Source organism: Mustela nigripes, chromosome 3, assembly GCF_022355385.1.
Source record: "Mustela nigripes isolate SB6536 chromosome 3, MUSNIG.SB6536, whole genome shotgun sequence".
Lineage (NCBI taxonomy): Eukaryota > Metazoa > Chordata > Mammalia > Carnivora > Mustelidae > Mustela > Mustela nigripes.
Window position 1 is genome coordinate 164512533 of NC_081559.1, and position 11342 is coordinate 164523874.

Here is an 11342-nt window from a genome sequence, read left to right on the forward strand (position 1 = left end):
CTATCCACGCTGGCTTCAAGTGGTGACTGCATGGCAGACCGTTTTGCCAGGGGGTGTGAAAATGCACGTCAAAAGGAAAAGATAAGGTGATCCTGAACTGGTGTTAGTGGGCGCCTTCTGAGTGCTTCCTAAGTCTCACAAGTTTACAGCTGAGAAAGAGACTGTGGTCAAGGCACTCTCTGTGAGTGGGGCAAGATGGATGCCAAGAATGGGTCAGATAGATCCTTTTTCATTTAAGTGTTGAAAACCACACCAGGAGCCTTAGAAACAGAAATGGATGGGCCTAATAAAAATGACACTGTAAAATAAAATTAAACGTACACCGCGACTCTTGTTCCTCTATTTTCTGGAGTTAGTGTTCACATTCCTCAGTACTGACGGTAAGACTGCTGGCGATACAATCAGGACAGTGACCAGCAAGGGGGGGGGGGGTAGAGTGCCCAGATGTAGGTGAAAATTTGACAGCCAGACTTTATTTGGGGAGCCAAATCCTTCTCCTGGAGACTCTTTCCAGGGCTGGCATACACTATGTGTGGAGGAAACAGTTTTGAAGAGTCAATGACAAGGAAACTTATTCTTTTGGCAAGGAGGTTGTGGAGAAATTTTATATTTCTAGTTGAAAAAAGAAGTCATGCCATAATGTGTTTCAGTATGTTTTTAAAATTAATTATGAAATGAATTTTGGAACACTGAAAAAAGAAATAAAATAAAATACAATTAAAAAAATTAATTGTGAGAAGACAATGTTCCCTTAATGAAAGACATTCTGGATCAGGACAAGATATAAAGATGGCTGAGAAATGAATAAGGCACAGCAATGGCTGGTAACTGCAGACAGGTTGGGCATGGCATAATGAAGAAGCAAGTTGCCATGGAAACAAGCCACTGACTGGACCACAACCGTCTTGCATGCATACAACTTATAAAGAGAAGGGAAGGAGACTGGAGACATGCCGGCTGGCCAAGAGTTCTCAGGAGAGACAGCGAGGGTCCTCTTGGCATTAGCTATACGGCATTAGAAAGAAAACCGAAGGCTGTCAAAAGCCACCAAAAGGCGGAATAGAAACTCCAAGCTTGTTGAGTATCTTGAATTTGGCCTTATTCATTTGCCATTCATCGGTTGGTTCATTCCAACGAACACTGACTGAGCACCTTCTGTCTGCCAGGCACTGGGCTAGGCAGCAAGGCTACCAAAAGAAAGGAGATGTCCCAACTCTCAGGAATCCTGCTGTCCCTCAGTGCTTTCTGGAGGAGCAAAACCTAAACACAGTTCTCTTGTGTCTCTCCTGGAAATCCAGCCTCCCGAAGCCCTGCAGCTCTGGTCCTGTTCCAGGTGTCTGCCATCTTTCCATCCTGCCCAGTGGCCTCCTGACCACCCTGCCTAGAATTCCAGCTCCTTCAGAGCTGGTCAGCTTGGCCTCCTCTGTATTCCCGTGTCAGGTCTGTACACCTGCTGTCAGCCTCCTCTGCCCAGACAGCGGTCGCTCATTCTGACCTCCTCCCATGGCCTCTGGTTGGGCTTTCTCACAACCTGCCTGGCCTGTCCACCTCATTTCACCTCCCGCACCTCCCAGCCCTGCGTGTCTATTCTACAGATCCCGGAACAGACATCAGCCAGGCACCGCGTACTTATTCCTGGCTCTGTCTTTTGCGTGTGACCCTCGGTGCGAATGGTACAGTGACTCACGGAATCATAAGTTCACATCATGAGCTGTTACCCCAGCTCCATATCCCCAGCATGTCAGAGAACAAAACCCCCAGCTTCCTCCAGTGGGCTCCAGCAACACCTTCCCTTCTGGCGCTGCTGCTAAGCTTCCCGTTTGGTTTCGCCATTTCTTGGCATCTCCCCAAAAGTGCTCTTTTGTGATGGCTGTGATCTCACCAGTCTATTTGTAAATCTCCATGGCCTTCACCATCTCTCTCCGTCTGAAGCATTTCTGATCCCAAACCAGCTCTCCAGAGTGACTGGCTTCTTGAGCAGGACACTGAAATTCTCATCCTGTTTTTACTCATCACACGCATATACAGTTCCATTGTTCGCAACCTTCATTTCATGAGGTTCTTTTCTGCCAACGCGGGAACATAAGCCATGCAGCCATGGTCATCATTCCCATTCCGTGGATCTAGAAATCGGAGACTTTGCCCAGGCCACACAAGGACAAGGGCTGAAAGCGTGCGCCGCACGCCCAGCCCTGGCACTGCCCTTGGGGCCTCAGAGTCTTTGCCCGCACCGTGCCTCACGGTGATCCTAAGGGGGCCTCCTCCTGTGTTAAAACGGGGTCCTTCAAAGAATCTGAACAAACAGAACCAGCGACTTGCGTCTTCATTTCCCCATTTCCCTTTAGATTTGGTGGTGTAACTGTAGATTCTAGGATCCCACCTCAAGCTTCATGAAGCTCCATTTCCCCCTGGTTGCGTACAAAAAAGGGAAAAAGTCCAAACCAACCCAAAACCTACAACATGAAAACCCTTTTCTCGGGAACTCTTGAAATGCCAGCACTGCGTGCACGTAGCTTCCGTGGGGCTCCCGGGAAGCCGCGGGATGCTCCGACTCCTCTCCCAGGCACGCTTTTATCACAAAAGGCCCGCTTTTAGCCCCCCCCCCCCCCACCCGGGGCTGCCTCGACATCTCCCTAACGTGCTGTCAAGCTCTCGGCCTCTCCGCACACCTGTGCAGAGCCAGTAAATCAATATTGATTGGGGGTGGGAGGGGGTGGGGGAGCGCGGCGTGTTCCTGCAGAAAGCAAGCAAGCCGTCTTGTTACCAGAATTCCCAAGACAAGAGAATTATTTACGGCGAGATTGGCCCTAAGGTGTCAAGCAACTCGGGGTATTGTAAACCACTTAAGAACAGAACACAGAACAGAGAGGAGTCGGAGAGTAAATGAGTCCCAAGCCGGCCGCCTGGCGCGTGGAGATTCTGGAAAGCTCGGGCGCGCCGGCAGCCGGGAGCGGGCAGCGGGAAGCTAGCTTCGCCGCGTCCACCCGCCCGCGCTCCCCCAGCCGCTCCCCGCGGGGGCCGCACCCCACCCCCACCCCCGGGACAGCACGAGCCCCGCGGTGTGGGAGGCGGCGCGGTCCCCCCTGGCTTTTCTGCATCCCCCGTTGCAGGGCCTGCGTGACTCAGGGAAGCGGCGCTGCCTGGACCATCTGCAGCCGCTCTCCTTTACCGATGGCCGCCGCCCTCCCAGCTCGGTGTGTGCCCGGGCCCAGCTGACCCATACAGCAGACTCCCCACGGTGCTGCGGCCTCCATGATCTAGGAGGAAACTGAGGCTCAGACCCGTGAAGGGTCTCATCCATGGTCTTCCCGCTGGTGAATGCTGGTGGTCTGACTCCCCAACCTGCGGCCTTCACCTACTCCTAAAAAGGCGCTCTGACCGGGCCTCTGCTAGGTTTCGAGAATTTTAGATTTTATCTCGTGTGTGGCCTAGGGGACCTCAGAGAGGCTGGGGGATTCTACCCCGAGCCCATAGCTAGAAAGGGGCAGAAGAGGGCTGAGAACACGGGCCCCTGGACACCCATCTCAGGAGCCCTTTCAGAGCTCATGGGACCCTGTGGCCATGTCTCATGACCTTGAGCAAAGTCACATGGAGCTTTCACCCACAGACTTAGAGCCTGGGGAGTGGGCGGAGTGTAGACCACCGGAGAGACAGCAAGGCCAGCAAGGGGCATACTTTTGCGTGGATGCAGAAGCTTTTTGGTTTTGTTTGTTTGTTTTTAAAGATTTTATTTATTTATTTATTGGACAGACAGAGATCACAAGTAGGCTGAGAGGCAGGCAGAGAGGAGGAAGCAGGCTCCCCGCTGAGCAGAGAGCCCTCTGCGGGGCTCTATTCCAGGACCCTGAGATCTTGACCTGAGCTGAAGGCAGAGGCTTTAACCCACTGAGCCACCCAGGCACAGAAGCTTTTTGAATTAACACATGAATTGATCTGGAAAAATGCTTGTTACAATTTTAGCATAACAAAAATTTTAACGTAACTAGCTCTGGTTTTAATGGTGTTTGCGCAGTGACTATTGCTGAGTCCTGATCTATGATCATTTCATTATCTTGGCTCATTGGCAAGATTTGGTTTTTTACCTCTGGGGAGACAGCTGAGGGTGTGGGAGCTCTTCAAAGTATGTCAGTGTCATTAGGACACCTGCCCTTTCATTCCGCTCTCTCTCTTTCCTCCCAACTTTCCAACCACCGAAACTCCCCAATCCCTCAGTTACATTAAATCGATTATTTTAAAATGGTTATGTGTGCTCTTTTTTTAGTGTTATATTGTGGTAAATACATACAACATAAAATTGACCACTGTAACCATTTTAAAGTTGCACAATTTGGTGGCTTTTTGTACACTCATAAGGTTGTGCAACCAGTACAGCTTTCTAATTTCAGAACATTTTTATCCTCCTCCCGAAGAAATCCCATACCCATTAAGCCATCTTCTGAAAGGGTGAGTTCAAGCAAACAAATCACCGTTAACATACTCCTGTTACGCACCCGGTAGGGGCAGTCACAAGAGTGTGTAACTGATGATTTTGATGATTTTGTTCACTCGAATTCAAACCTTTCAGAGGTTCTCTCAAGATAAGGACTTTGATGGGGACAGTGCTATGGGACAGTAGAACTCCAAATTCTTCCAGAATATATATGGCTGAGGGTTGTCAGAACTGTATACCACATGGCTTAGAAACTCAGAGAGCAGACAAGTCAGGAATTGCCTAGGGGCTTGGAATGATGTATCCACAGCAGGCACTTACCATAGATTTATTGCCCCCACTCATCCCCCCCCCACACACACATACCATCCTTCCCACCCCCCAAACATAACGAGACCTAGAAGGATCCTCAGTCTCTGAGAAGGAAGGGTTGATTCTATCCTCAAGAAGTCTCAAAATATTCTGTTAATTACACCAATTGTTTCATTATGATTTATGGGTAACAGATGTTTATTCAACAAGCCTTTTCTGTCCTACTATGTGCCACATGCTGTGTTGGACACTTGGGAACAGCGATGAATTTGCCCAATGAGGTGCTGCTTGCCTTGAGGGTTACAAGGGAAGCCAAAGATCTGGCTCTTGGTTCCTCCTGGGCGTGGCTGAATTGAACTGCGGTGTGGCGCAAGGTTTGCGGCAGAGAAGGAGGATGGAGGAAGAAAGGCAGAGATAGAAGATGGAGAAGATTGAGAAGGGGTTACAGGGGCTGCAGAAGGATCTTTAGTTGGCGTCCTCTTCCTTTGCTCTGAAAGCATCCTATGGCTGCCACAGCCCTTCCCACACTGTGCTGGAGCTGCTGATTTGCTTCCTCTTCAGGCTTGGGGTCTTCATTGTTAAGTCCTGGCACCTAGTTCAGTGTCTGGTAGCTATCGTCGAAAAATACCAAAATACCAAAGTACCAAAAATACCAAAGCTTTTTGCAGCAAGGAGAGTCAGCACCTTCTCTCCTATAACTCAAGCCACAGGGTAGAGCTCTGGACCACGTGCCCAGAGGCTGGCGTTCAGTTTGCCCTTCCCGTCACTGTTAAGCCTGGAGTTGATTTCTTCTCCGTTCTCCGTTCCTCATTTTCCCTACTTGAATAAAAGATGATTGAGCTCCTTTCTGGTGAGGTTCAACAATGGGAGCCTTACCAAGTTCCTTAAGGCTCCTTGTTTCTTAAATTAATTAGGGAATTAATCCGTATAGTGTTGTCGAAGTCAAAGGAAATGTAAGTTTCAACAAGAGAACATTTGTGTCGACTAGTAGGGTGAGTGGGCTGTCATGGGACTTGGTGACTGGTGAACACTGGGACAAGTGCAGTTGTTGTTGTGAGTGGATCCAAGAAGGCAAGGTTCTGAGAAGTGAATTGACAGGGGAGTAAACACGGGCTGGGAAGGAAGGACAAGAAGAGTCAAAATAATTTGAGTCAAAAATAAGGTCAAAGAATCTCTTTTAGGGTAGGAGAAACTTAAGCATACTTATAGACAAAGAGAAGGCGCTAATAATAATAATAGTACTTTCTACATTCACTGCATATTTATCATGTATTAGACACTGAAATATTTTCATTAAGCCCCCAATGATCCTGTGAGGGAGACAAAATACTTTCAGCATTTTAGCGTTGACGACACTGTGGCACAGAGTTTCAGTGACTTGCCTGATGCCACCGTATAGATGATGGGATGGTCAAGAAACTGTGTCCGGTGAGTGGGGAGAAGGGGCCACAGGCGAGAGAGGAAAACAGGCATGGCTGGTGAGAAGATTCCACAGATTCCCCAGCTTCAGAAGTTCAGTGATATCCAAGACTAGACCGCAGTTTTGTGATCACTCAGCTGGACATGATTTTCTAATGCTGAAACGAGACTCCCGTTCGCTTGGTATCTAAGCAGAATCATTAGACCTACGGCATCTGCCGAAATGTCACCCAAGGGAGAGAAGAGACTGAATTCAGACCACAGAAGAATAGAGTTCTTTTATGCCCGCACCCCACCAAGCCCAGCTCCTTCATAAAGAGGGGATTTTGTATGCCTGGAGTCTAGCACATTGCCTGGCACAGAGCAAAAGCGATCATTTTCCTCTGAGATGAGTGAGTGATGTGTTAAGCATAGGAGGGAGGGTGCAGTCACATCCCAGGGAAGGGCCCAGAGCCTTCTGCATGCTGGAAGTGATGCCAGGGCTTCACACCCACCATATCACACAGAAAAATGTATTTGGTTCTCTATATCCACCTCATTTCAGAAAAGATGTGAAGAAATGCTCTGACTTCATCCCCATCTCATTGCTTGGATGTCAGGAGTATTAATAACGTGTACTTCCAGATCACAGAACCGAGGCATCAGCAGGGACTCAGGACTCTGGATTATCTTGAGGCATTGGAGATTTGAGGTCTTTTTACAGGGGGTCACATCTAGAGGGTCTGCTGTACTGCTCAGATCCTGGGGTTTCTACCTCAGAGAATGGGCCTCCCCATTTCGTTAGCACAGCGAGTTTGGCGTTGGCCGCTGTGGAGCTGTTGAAACCCAGGAATCTCGTAATTGCCTGAAGGGGCCCTTCCTCTCGCATGACTGACCAGCTATAGATGCCAGGAAAGAAGTTCCTTGGTAATAGTCCTGAGCAGAGCTGACTTCTACCAGAGACCTCTGATTTGCTCACAGGCATCTCCATTGTAACATGACCAAAGCTCAGCCCGGGTCTGCCCCTCAAAGCTCTTGAGGTCGCATTTCTGCTGAAGACCCTTCAAAGGTTCCTGTTGCTCGTGGGATGCCCATCAGCTATCCCGACTCCCCGCTTCCCTCTCTGTGTCTGTCTGTCTCTCCCTCTCTCTCTCCCACCAGATACTCCAGCCTTTGTTCCCTTCCTCTTCCTTCCAGGTCCTGGCCCTCCTCACCCCCAACCGCACACACTGTTCTCTGCAGGAAGACTCTTCCTGCCCTGCTTTGCCTGGTTATACCTACTTCAGGCCGCAGGTCCTTCGTCACCCTCTCTGGGAAGCCCGCCCTGATCAGTCTCCAAATCATCATCTCTTTTCCCTCAGGTTCTCATTTCCTGGTATACCTCTGCTTTGTCGTGATTTGAACAGTGACAGACTTAGGCTGGTTTATGATTACTGGATCCATCTCTGTTTTTCTTTTTTTTTTTTCAGGACAGGGGCCGTATGTGCTTTTGCTCACAATTTTATCTCTGGTGCCAATACCTGGCACGTGATGAATACTCAGTAAATATTAGTTGCCCAAGGGCATGAGCCAGGAGTGGACCCCAGGGCAATGTCGCCTGTGGGGCTCTGTTTGCTCATCTCTCTAATGTGGGATGAGAAGATCTTTCTGGCTTTAATTTCCATGCTGCTTTCATTTTCTGCCCAAGTGAAGTTTGTCTCATCTGTGTTTGAATGTAATGAAGAGTTCTTCCGGGAAGCAGCTCGCTCTCTCTTTTCTTTCTAAAAAAATTTTAATTTATTTTTAAAGATTTTGTTTCTTCATTTATTGGAGAGAGATTGAGAGAGAGAGAGAGAGAGAGAGAGAGAGAGACGGCAAGAGGCATAGGGAGAGGGAGAAGCAGACTTTCCACTGAACGGGGAGCCCCACTTAGGGGCCTCAGTCCCAGGACCCTGGGATCATGACCTGGGTCAAAGGCAGCTGCTTAACCAACTGAGCCACCCAAGTACCCCTCTCTCTTTCTACTCTAATACACGTCTTGAGGCATAAACATCCAGAGTTTAGGATTAGTTGTTGTGAAAATAAAATTTCAAAACATTTATGACTTTGGAAGAATTCCAGAATTGTATTAATTTTGTGCATTGTTGACATCTCATGCCCCAATAATTACCTCAAATAATAAATTTTATGAGACCAAAAGACGTTATGTTTAGTTGGCTCATGAGAAAATTTGAGAACAGCAAGGTTTATTTCTCGAGTGGCTTCATAAATTACTGAGGCAAGAGGAGTGCTTCCCTGCCCCTCGCGGCTAATAATGTAATCACTTCTCAGTCCGCGAGCCAACGAGAAAGTAAATAGGAAGATTATAGTCCATCACTCACTGCGGAGTTTCTTTTGTACCAGGGTTTGTTTCATCTTTCAGCTTTAGTTGTGTGACTTGGGTATTGAACAACCATGGTCATGAAGTGTGACTCAGAGACTGTAGGCTCCTCAAATGGCATCAGATGGCTTCATGCTCCCTCGATGGAGAACAATAAAGCAGTTAAGTTCAAAGAAATAACAGTAGCCAACGCTGACTGGGGATTTACTTGGTGCCCCCTCTAGTGTTAACCGCTTACGCCTTACCCCAGCCCTGTCCTAGGTGTGGTTCAGAAACTGCTTATCCGGAAGACTTAATACACCTTGGAAACCCCCTTCCGGGTCATCCTGTGGCGTATCTAGGGTCTGACCGGTTATAACCTCAGTTTCACCATGTGTACAATGGCGTCAACCGCAGTCCCCTTCTCGGAGTGATGCCAGAGGATGGTGTAAACTAATGCTTGCGAAGTCTATTGGGCTTTCTTTTTTTTTTTTAAGTTTTTATTTGTTTATTTGATAGAGATCACAAGTAGGCAGAGAGGCAGGCAGAGCGGGGGGGCATTATGGGGGGAATGCAGACTCCCCGCTGAGCAAAGAGCCTGATGCAGGGCTCCATCCCAGGACCCTGAGATCATGACTTGAGCCAAAGGCAGAGGCTTAACTCACTGAGCCACCCAGGCGCCCCTCTCGGGCTTTAATAGGTAGACTTTTTTGTTTTGCTTTGGTTTGGTTTTGGTTTTTTATCTTTTGAACTGTTTGGTAATTTTTTTTTAAATTTCTTTTCAGCGTAACAGTATTCATTGTTTTTGCACCACACCCAGTGCTCCATGCAATCCGTGCCCTCTCTAATACCCACCACCTTGTTCCCCCAACCTCCCACCCCCCGCCCCTTCAAAACCCTCAGATTGTATTTCAGAGTCCATAGTCTCTCATGGTTCACCTCCCCTTCCAATTTCCATCAACTCCCTACAATAGGTAGACTTTTAGTGACTGTTAGCAGCCATGATGTTTTCTGGCTTTAATGAGGTTTGGGCAACTGTACATCATCCAGGAGTGGGTTCTTTTGAAAATCTTGACTAAGGAATACACTATTATGGTCATGTGCAGTCAACTAGCCTGGGATTCCCATCCTGGGTCACCCATTGACCAGCTGAATGCCTTTGGATAATTCCTTAAATTCCCTGAGGCTTTGTTGTCTCATCTGTTCAATCTAGATGCTAATAATAGCATCTACCTCACAGGACTGCAGGGAGCATGAAATGGTGGTGTCTACACAGAGCTTAGCACTGGGCCAGACACCTCATAAGGTGTTATGTTAAGAATCTACTGAGCATATTTATAGGATTCATTACAGAAAAAGCCAAAGGTCCTGTATTCCTGTGGAGACTACATTCTATTTTTAGGCAAAAAGCAGTCTTTAAAAAGCCCCGCTGATGCTCCCCTACTCTAGCAGCTTGTCGTGTAACCCCTGTGGATCCCCACGGGGCTGCCAGGGCCAGCCTCAGGTCGATCTCCATGGTTGGCCGCTGGGCTCTCCTGTGCATTTGTTGTACTCTGCTCCTCTTTCATTTTTTTTTTTTTAAGATTTACTTATTTATTGGACAGAGAGATTGAGAGAGAGCACAAGAAGGCAGAGCGGCAGGCAGAGAGAGAGGGAGAAGCAGGCTCTCCACTTAGGCAGGGAGCCTGATGTGGGGCTCGATCCCAGGACCCTGAAGGCAGAGGCTTAACCCACTGAGCCACCCAGGTGCCCTTCTATAATGTATTTCTCTCTTTCTCTCTCTCTTTCTGACAGACATGAGTGCCTTCAAAAAGCAGGATTTAAAATCCTGTTCTTCAGAAAGCCTTTCCAAATTCAGACATTTTCCCCTAAATCCCCTTAGCTGTGATACATGAATTTCCACTCACCAAGCCCGTCGTCCAGGTCTACCCTGTGTAAATCAACGTGCTGGTGTTTCCGAGGCATGAGCTGTTAAGAAATGGCCCCCGTCCTCAAGGAGCTTACAGTGAATAATTTGCAGACGCAAATATTTAGCACAATACGTATAACGTAAGCATTTTATACTAGGTTATCATACAGGCTGAAATAAAACATAGGCAAATGTAGGTCAAAATTGGCCATTTATATTTGTAGAAACTGCCCAACAGGCTAGAGATGCAGTCCTGACCCCTGAACACAAATAATAATTTGCTGGAGTGCGAATTTTCACTCGTGAATATTCCTCTCCTCTTCCTTTGTCATTACCATCGTTTTCTTCTCTTATTCCTGAGACAAATTCACTGAGCACCTCAGTGTGCCACTCACTGTGCCTTTGGGGAACAGTGGCAGCCCACACCGAGGGGTTTCCTTTAGGGTTCTATAAGCAGTAGATATTTAATAAATGATAGATTCATTGCTTTTTTTTTTTTAAACTTGCCTACAGATATTATGCAAAAAGAAGGAAAGGGAGAGAATGGAACAAATCCAGCTGTTGTGAGTTTAAGGCCACGATCCTCCCCCCACAGAATGCCTCTCCTTTCCGGTGGGCAGGTGAAGGGAGAGAAAACATTGGGAGAAGATAGTAGAGCAGTCGCACCCGCTAGACCTGCAGGTGGCGCTCGAGAGCCAGGCTCCACCCATCCCCGTGTTTCAGCTTGTAGCCCTGTAGCCACCGCTCACGGGCACCTGCTGGGAGCTCCCATGCCCTCTGCAGACCGGGGCTGTGTTCTCACCCGGTGCCCGCTCTCACTCTGCCTTCTAGTCTAGGCTTCCACGCTCCTGAGGCCGCGGAAGGGGCCGGCACCCCCAAGCCCAGGGAGCTTCTTTCCCCACGCACAGAGCAGAGGCAAGACTTGGGCGATCTCTGGGTGGCCTTATAGTAATTCC